This window comes from Arachis duranensis, chromosome 10, assembly GCF_000817695.3.
Source record: "Arachis duranensis cultivar V14167 chromosome 10, aradu.V14167.gnm2.J7QH, whole genome shotgun sequence".
In the NCBI taxonomy this organism is placed as follows: Eukaryota; Viridiplantae; Streptophyta; class Magnoliopsida; order Fabales; family Fabaceae; genus Arachis; species Arachis duranensis.
In genome coordinates this window covers 8,096,187-8,106,524 of record NC_029781.3, presented here as the reverse complement: position 1 = coordinate 8,106,524, position 10,338 = coordinate 8,096,187, and positions in this window count along the sequence as shown.

The window sequence follows — 10,338 nt, the reverse complement described above, 5'->3', positions numbered from 1 at the left end:
TATTATAACTTGTAAATAGTATAATATTTATGTTTAATGTTTGATAATATTTAACTTTTTATTGGAGCTTGTTGAATTTGTTATGTTTTTTGTTGTACTGAACGAACAAAAATATTCTACTTCAGAAAATTGATTTACAATAGATGTTTAATGCGATGGTAGCTGACGTTTTATGATTAATGGGATTTTATTACGTTTTGAAAATGGATAAAAGGTGGAAATTCATGTGCAGTTAAATTTAGATAAAGTTAAAAGTTAAAAGTTAAATTTAGATAAAATTAAAAGTTAAAAGTCGTTAAATAAAAATTTAGTTAAATCAATTAAATTATTTAATAACTCTTAATTATTAATTTCATATAAAATTGATTGTATCTAAATTTTTACTCTGATAAAATCAGATGACAAGTCATATTATTTAATGCTCTAGTCGAAAAGTAGAAGTCGAAGATAACTTGTAAGTAAAAAATATGGTGATTGCTATGGTGTTTAAAAGTGTTTACCTAACTTACTAAAAAGAGTTAAAAATTAATATTTAATTTTAAAAATATAAAAATAAATAATATTAAATATTCAAAAATTACCATAAAAAATAAGTTAAACAAAAATTACACATCAAGTTATAGGCACCATAATTTACCAAAAAATATATACGGTTACACTAGAAGATGTGAGACAAAACGACAAATAATAATCATAGTTTCTTGATCAACTAGTGCCTTACAATTTTTGGCTGGAAATCCAGTGAGTTTACTTACTCCAAGTGGGTTTATAATTGGCACATTTGAGACTGATGGAATTTCATAACGGCAGAGGAAATATACAAACAGCGAGAAGACGCATAGCTGAGAGTTGAGTGCGTGAAAGTTGACAAGAAAGTGCATGTCACACCACCTGATATTTCCAATGCAATCATCACTTCAGTTCTCTATATCAATAATATAGATTTTTCTAATACAAATAAAGCTTAGCTAATATATATTTTAGAGCGCAAATTAAAATATTATTAATTAAAAAATTTAATATTTCATTTTAATAAATATATAATAATTATTAGAAATCAAGCTTTGTATAATTTTTTATAATAAATTTTACTAAAACATAAAGTAAAATAATTTTATAGAAAAGTTGAATTTAATTTATTTAATATCATTAAAAGGTTTAAAATTTTATATACCCTTTTTATAAGATTCTTAAATTTTTATATTTTTAACAAGTATTTTTACAAAATTTTTAAAAGTTTTATTAGAAAAAAATAAGATATATTTTTTAAAAATAATATCAAATATAGAATATTATTTTCTTTAAAAAGATTATTAAATATTTTTAACAATTGCTTTTAGGATGGGTCAGTAAAATCATAATATTAATGACCCTCTTGTTATCACCTGATTACAAAATCCATAAAATAATACACAGCCGTATTAGGCCTGCATTTGGTTTCCCCCAATAAGGTCGTAGTTGATATAGAAAAATGAAAATACATATTTTTTTTTTCGGCTTGACAATGTCTTTAATTTTGTTCTTTTTCATTTAGTGCTTTGATACTTGAGAATTGTTCAAGATGGCTAGCCTTGCATGAACCCGGTCCTTTGCCAAAAAGAAAAGAAGAATTATACATAAGATTCTTTTTCCTCTCCTCATTGTGTATATAATAATTAAAAATTTTATTTGTATATTAAAATTAGTTATTAAAATAAATGTAATATTTACTAAAATAAATAATTTTACAAATATTTATCGATTTAAATTCTTTTGTCATATCTCGTTTACACTGTGAACGAGATTATTTTTACACATTTCATTTACAGTATAAACGAGAGATGACACGTCAGCGTGATACGTGTATATCTCGTTTACACTGTAAACGAGATAATAAAAGACAAATATTAATCATCTATAAAAGGATGTCTAACCCTTGGTATTCTCCATACACATTTCATATCCTTTTTCTGTCTCATTTTTCTCACAAAAGCAAAGCTGAATGGCCAGTAACAATCCATTCATAGTTGTGCTTGTTTATCCCAATTGTCGTATGAGAAATGGCGACAACGAGGTGACATTTGAGTGTCAGGATCCGATATTGTTTCGCACTCAGTGTGTGGAGACGTTGTCGGATTTAAAGAGTTTGATATTGAGCAAGCTCGGTGGTACACAAGCGAGGGAGATAGGTAGGGTGGGGTATAGGTTGCTGGCAACCATAGAAAATGGAATCTTCCGGTTTCGACTATTTCGACTTCACGGGGACGAGCATGTGCGACTGATGTTCGACATTCATGGGAGGATCATGTATGAATAGGTAATGGAACTGTCCGCCGAGGTGGATTACAGTGATAGTGGGGGTTCCGTACACGAAACCTATGTGCAGGACGACAAACCTCTCGCACCACCGCCCATTCATGTCGTGATTCCAGAGCATGAGGCAGAGGAGGGTGAGGAGGAGTTGGACAAGGATTACATGGCGAACAGTGAGTCTTCCAATGGTGGCGATGAGGATGAGTTTGTGCCGGAGACACCTACTGGGGCTGTGGCGCGCCATGTGCTGCCTCCACCTCACCCGATTTCGGCGCTATCGGTTGTGCCAAGTCACTATCACAGTCTAGATCTGGACGTCATGCATGAGAGGACCCCGATTTCTGACACCTGTGAAGTGGATTACAACCTAGACGGAGGTGTAGAGTTTCGGGTCGGACACAGGTTCAGAAGCCGAGAGGCGGTACTTCAAGGTGTGAAAAACTACAGTATTCGGAGGAGTGCTGAGTACCGGGTGATCGAGTCCGACCGGTTAAAGTACCATGTGCAGTGCCATCAAGCTGACAATGGGTGTCAATGGAGCCTCCGTGTGGTCTTTCGTCATAATCTCGGTTACTGGTAAGTTTAAATTTAATTGTGAATTTGAGTACTTTTGTATGATATGTGATATGGGTTAGAGATATAGTGTAAGCATAAATTTTTTGTTGTGATTAGGGAGGTTCGGAGGTTTGGTGGACCACACAACTGTCATTCCCCGCTTGGCACGCCATCACCCATTCAGTCAAAAGTATTGTCAGAAAGGGTTAAAAGAGGGAAGAAAGAGGTTGACAAAGTCAAACTGGGGGCCCGGAATTAAGCTGTAAACGACTTCTATATATAGGCGTGGACATGCCATATCTCGTTTACAGTGTAAATGAGATATACACGTGTCACGCTGACGTATACGTAAAAAATTATCTCGTTCACAGTGTAAACGAGATATGGCAAAGGAATTTAAATCGATAAATATTCGTAAAATTATTTATTTTGGTAAATATTATATTTATTTTATTTATTAAAATAAAAATCTTTAAAATCAGCTATTAATATATTTATGTATAAATATATATAATTTAATTTATTTTTTATGTGTATTTATATTTTAACATATATTTTATACTGACAACTAATTTTAGTAGCTAATTTTCGTATATATGTGACATAATCGGTATATAATATATGAATTGTTATTAATTGTTGCTAGTGAAACAACATAATATCATACACAAATATTGCATTGTGACAATTACTTTTGTTTTAAATACAAAATTTTGGTAATAAGATAAAAATATAGCTTAGTAAAAATCTAACGTTGTATCTTTATTTGAAAGATTATTTGAAAGAAAAAGGAAAAGAAAAAAGAAGACAGAGAGAAAGAGATGAAGAAATGAAAAATAACATACACAATACAATTAAGAAAGATAGAAAAAGAGAATAGTCGTCAAAGAATTGGTTGAACTAGTTTAGTTTTTCATATTTTTCTAAACCAAAAATACAAATCATTCACGGCCTTCGGCCCATTAAGTAATCAATCACGGCTATAAGTCCAAACAACTCAATTAACAATCAATCTACCACAAACCAACCAATTTTCAGTCACAAACACAAGTAGGAATGTTCAAGCACAATCAAGCAGTTACATCAAGTAGAGTAAGTAGCAATTAAACATAATTATTCACATAGGCAAACTAAGTATAATATGTACACCCAAATAATGTCACATAGATGCATATGATGAATGTCTGTCCTATGGCTGATGAGGCTCATTTGTCAGTTATCAAGCCAACCCGACAAGTCTGAAACCCTTGGATTGTCTCTCGTCGCGCATCCCCATGAGTCTATGCATAGCTTTTTCTTATTTCATTCATAACTCATATATTCATATATAACTTTACTCAATGGGGGGTTTTCCATTCCCGTGAATTTATATGTGCCCAGTCACCCTTGCGACGTAGGGTCAACAGAGTATCGAGTCTCAACTTGGAACACATGGTGGCAAGCCACGGTACTTTATTCAGAGAAACTCGTATCTTAGATAAAAGAAGTGCAAAAGCCATATATTCATTTATTCATCATCATTTCCACACTTCATTAACAATTCATATCAAATCAATCATCATTCAAGCCATAAGTCACTTTTTTCTTTAAAACCAGAAAACAAACTCATCTTTATTTCAAAATTCATAATCCTCATATCTCAATTGTTCCAAGTTCATAATCCACTTTTTTTTTAAATCAAACCCCTTGGAAAAGACGCAAATCTTTTGCTTTTTAAATCATCCGTTAAACTATTTTAAATCAGAGTTGTCAATTAATAACCTTGGCAAAGACTCAAGACTCTAGGGAAGAATAGCTACATCATTTCTTAAATTCTTTAGAAATCCCCAAAATCATAATTACTTAATTTCAAGTCAATTGAGATAGAGACTTAAAACAAAAACCAAAGCATGTTTAAAAAACTAAGTTCCAAATCAATTCCATTTCATTCTTAAATCGGTAACCTTCCCGAAGGCCCAAAATTGTTTAATCTTGCTAAATCAAAATTTAAAAAGTACTTTAAAAGCAAAACAAACTTAATTAATCAAAGTTCAATTTCTTCCAAAATTCACTAAAAATTCTTCCAAAAGTATTTCTTTAATCAAACTTCAAAACATAGGTTCTTTCATATTTAAATCAGTCTTAAACATAAACTTCCCGTAAACAGATTAAAATAGAATCTTAAAACAGAATCTTAATTTTCATAAAAATTCACTAGCATTTCCCATAAAACTTGGACTTTGCCACCTTTTTCGGATCCCAACCAAACCTTACCGCAACCCCTTCCACGGGTTCAAAACCAAATCAGTTTAAAATCAGACTAATTCCAAAACTTCATATCATTCTTATTCTTCAAGAAAACAAATTCAACTCATATCATTTTCAATGAAACAAACTTGTTTTCAAAACTTCAGAAGAAATAACTTTAAAGAAATATTTCAAAAACAGTCATTTTCACAAAATCGAACAATAATCAAATCAAACAAGCATTCACATCCATCCAAGATGACTAAACAATATATAAGACTTAAACAATCACTAAAAAAATATTTTCACATGAATATCCATATATAGCAACCATGAAATATAAAGTTTAGATTTCTGAAAAGGGCCCCTACCTCCGCAAGCCGAACCCAAAATCCAAACATGTCAACGAAAATCTTTTCGCTTGGCGCGCAATCTGCGACAGCCGCAACCATAGCAACTCTAATCTCGGTATACAAGAACCGAAACTCAATCCTACAGCATTAACATTGTAAGGACATTAGAAACACATAACAGAATAGCAATTATAGAGGTTCGAGACGAGGAACAACTTACTGTACTTACAAATAAGCAAGAGAACAGAGCAGTGGTAGCTCCGGTGACAACGCATCAGCTTGATGTCATATGCCACATTCATAGAACTCAACATGCAAGACCCAGAACTCGATCCTATGACATCAAAATCTCAGATCCTTAACAACTTAAAACAGAAATACCGATTTCAAAGATTCCAAAACAAGACGCTTACTCAGACAAGGAAGAACGGCTGTACTGAACAGCGATAACTCCGATGGTGGTTTCGATGATCACAGCCATGTTCCCGGTGACCCAAACGGCGGCAGAGCAGCTTCTGATGGCGACAAGAGCTTCGACGATGGCGACGGTTCTCCCTGGCGGCTCTGCTCGACGGTGACGGACTCAGAGACGGCGACCTCAGAGGTGACGGCGATCACATGCGCAGCAGCAGCCCGCGATGATGATGATGGCGGCGGCTCTACACAGGGACGATGGAAGCTTCAAGGACAGTGACCTGCGGCCTCCTCTCCTACGCGTCTCTGTTCTCGATGACGATGCAGCATGGTGGCGGCGCGATGGATGGTGGCGACGGCGCATGTGACACAACGGTGGCGGTGCGAACAGCTCCTCCTCCCTTGGCGCTCTCCCTAACTCTCTCACGGGTCTCCCTCCTCTCTCCTCTCTCGCAACCCTCATTCTCTTCCCTTTCCTTCTTTCTTTTCTTTTCCGTCTTTCTTTCTTCCTTCAGAAGTGTGTGTGTGTTAGTGAGGGTGACGGTGGATGAGAGAGAGATGAGTGTAGTGTTAGGATTTGGAGTGGTGTGGGATAATTTAGGTATTTTTATTAAAAATAAGGTTAGTGGTATAATTTTATAAAATAATTAAAAAGGTAAAATAATAATCAACAACCAAATTAAATATAAAATTTTCATCTTTAAAATACCTTCTAATTACAATTCTTAAATTATTTCTATTCAAATACCTATTTTTAATAAAAATTAGAGATAAGCAAATTAATTTTCCTTTATTTGTAAAATAAGATTAAAAATCTAAATATTTAAAATTAAGGCATAAAAAATATTTACTATTTTTCAATTATAAGAACTCTAAATAACAAATAAGAATTTACTCAACTTATATATAAAAATCTCTAAAAATATAATCTTAAATAAATATAATAAATCATAAATATAATCATAAATAATCTTATATTTGGATATCTTATGCAAAAGTATCTTTTTATCTATTAATTATGTTTGGATATGACAATATAAAAATATTTTTTTGTTTATTTATTATGTAAAAAATATCTTTTTTTTAAAAAATCTTTTAAAAAAATGTAAATGGTAGCTTATTAAAAAAATATTTCTTATTTTTCTAGTATTTTTATTTTTATTAGCTATTAGAAATTTATTAAATATATTAAAAAATAAAAAAATCTTTTTTTATTAAACTTTTTTTTTTATCAATTTAATAACATCAAAACAAAAACTACATGTAGTTTAATTTAACTTAACTCTATATAATTGAATAACCTTTTATCAAATTAATTAATTTATAAATTACCATTCGATTACAAATTTATAAATTTATATACTATAGATTATGTCTATAAAATTTATGTTTATATAAAATCATTTGATATCCTTTTTATACATCGAAATTTGCTAAGGGTAATACAGAGAATAATTAAAAAGAATGAGAGTGAGTAGTTTGTTAAGAAAAGTTGACAAAAAATTTGACAGTCTCGTAATGTTTGGACTATTAAATAATTTTAGTGATAAAATATTTTTTTAAACTTTTTAATAATTATTAGATAATTTTTATTTAATTTTAATTATAAATTAATTTTTTATATATTATTTAATTATAAAATTAATCTAACATCTATTTTATAAATTATTATTCTATTATTCATTAATTATGTTTATTAACAATTAAAAAAATAACAACGAAATAATTATTCCATTAATCATGATTTTCATAAATATTTTGGTAATGTGAATTAATATGTTTTTTATCCCATTAATCGATTATGTAACACTTCCAATCGATTAAATTGAAAAACCCCATATTGTTATGAGAAATTCAATCGATTGTGTTATATTTTCAATCAGTTGAATTACCAACAAACACAGTTTTTCTAACTTTTATGGATGTAACGGATCAAGAGATAAAAAAACTCATTGATTTGCATTGCCAAAATATTTATGGAATGAAAGATCTATTTTCGTTGTTGTTTTTGTTTCTAATTATTAATAGAGTAAACTTTCATTTCTATCCACAAAAATTAAAAATGCTAACACGTCTACCAATAAAAGAAGAAAATTACCATTTATACCTATAAAACATGAGTTTCGCAAAACAAAATAATTCAAACACTAAAAAATCACCTAAAAATTCTAAATTACCTTTATTATCATCCACATCATCACATTACTCTTTCTCGCACTCTTTCTCTCTCTGAAACATACATGTTGTTACAATATAGACAATAGCAGAACACATCAAATGGAGAAGAACAAAAAGTTGATTGAGCTGATGCAACTATATCATCGCAGAAGAAACAGTTCCAAAGCCACAAATTCAATCCGCAAAGTGCAAGTCCACCATTTCATTTTTGCTCCTTTCCGTATTCTCTAACAACAACAACAGCACCAGCAACAATGATGAAGGGATAACAGAAAATAAAAAAATAGATGAATGGTCTGAAGGGTAACGTTGCAGAAACTAGGCATTGAAGTCATCGGTGATGGTCCTCAGTAAACTCTCCGTCCTCTGGTTTTCCGGCGACAACAACCACCAGGGGATGAAATTCTCCTCCAGTCTTCTTTCAAAGCCACGGAGTCCATTCTTCGTCAGAAACCGCGTCTTCGCATTATGCAACATCGGCTTGTTGTGGCTGATGGAGGTCGTGTGACAGTGTTAAAGGTTGGTGAATTGAAGTCGATGTGGGTGATGGAGGTCGCGCGACAACGCTTCAGAGAGTCTAACAAGTTCAAGGTTTTTAGAACCAGAGATAAGGTTTGTTTCTCAGTGAAGCAAATTGGGAGAGAGAGGGCGTCAGAAGCCTTGGAAGATAGAGAAAAATATATACTGATGATTGTGAGTCTCTTTGTCATTGCGGTAGTGTTGAGGGAGGCCAGTAATAGAAGTCCATTGTGAAAAGGGTGTGAGAATGAGAAAAATGGGAAATTGATTAAATAAAAAAAAAGAACGAGAACAGAGAGGGGATGATTGTAGTAGTAGTGAAAATAAGGGTAATTTGAGATTTTTATGTGATATTTTAGTGTTTTGATAATTTTGTTGTGTGGAATCCATATTTTATAGGTACAAATAATAATTTTCTTTTATTTTTACAGCAAAATAAGTTATAGTAAGTTAACTATTAATCGGAAAAATTAAGTTTTATTAAAAATATATATAAAATGACACTAGTGATGGGCTATACTATATATATCAAAGTTGTAATCATTTCTGCGAATATGTAGTGTTATTGGAATTCTTGAAGGTATCATAGTGGCCATAACCGTGATAGATAACACGAATTGGGTTATCCTCACCATACTCTTGACCATATTCAGCTATTACTTTAAGATTCTTGGATTTCTTATCCTCCGACCTCCATCACCACTGTTATAGGCATCCTATAACCACAACACGTCAACACATATATCAATTAATAGGGGGTAAAATGGTAAAATACACATATATTTACACTAATATAGTTAGGATAAAATGTACTTTTTATTTTTTTAACATTTAACATATTTTAATTTTACTCTAACATTTGAAAAATTTTTATTTATAGAACCTTTCAGCTCTACTCTTACAAACTATAGCAAATGTGAGCCTTTACCTTTCATTTTATAGAATTTTATTTTCAAACATTTGAATAAAATTGAAAAATTTTGTAAAGGTTAGGTGTAAAATTAAAATTTTCAATAAGTATTATATTAGAAATAAAAGCATATTTTATCCTGATATAATTTTAGCATAAAATAGGAAAAAATAAACATGTTAAAAGATAAATATTTAACTAGAAAAGAAAATGAAATATTAATATTAGAGTAATTATAAATTAGAAAGTGAATATTGTCACTATCCTATTATATGTTATTCTCAAATTACTCCTAATTTTTATAGATTTTCTCCATAAATATCAATAGCAAATTGATGGCAATAAAATAGACACATAAATTATAAATTATTGCTAACAATAAAATTGTCTTAACTGTAAAACATGTGAGGACATAAGAAGTTCAGGTTCTCCTCCCCAAATATGAGGCTTTCGCATTTGTCCTGTATAGGTGTCAAAGTCATCCTCAAAAAAACCTATGTATATGCATTATTATAAATTAAATTAAACTCTGTATACTTAATTCCAACTCAAGATCAACTATAAATAGGGGTTGTAATAGGATGGGTAGAGGCGAATTTTTATTCTATCAGATTCTATTTTATTTTACAACCGTCTGTATAAATTCAATAATCCATTTTGTCTTTACTCGCAAATAATAAAAATTTATATCTTAATATATTCTTATGAGTATGTCTCTATCTTATTTTTATTAATTATTAGAATTTAATAAATAAAATAAAATTTTAAAATTTATACAACCATAATTATATACATAATATAAATTAAATTACAAATTTAAGAATAATACAATATTAAATAATAGTATTAATAATTTTATTAAGTTTTTTAAATATATATATATTTATTGTG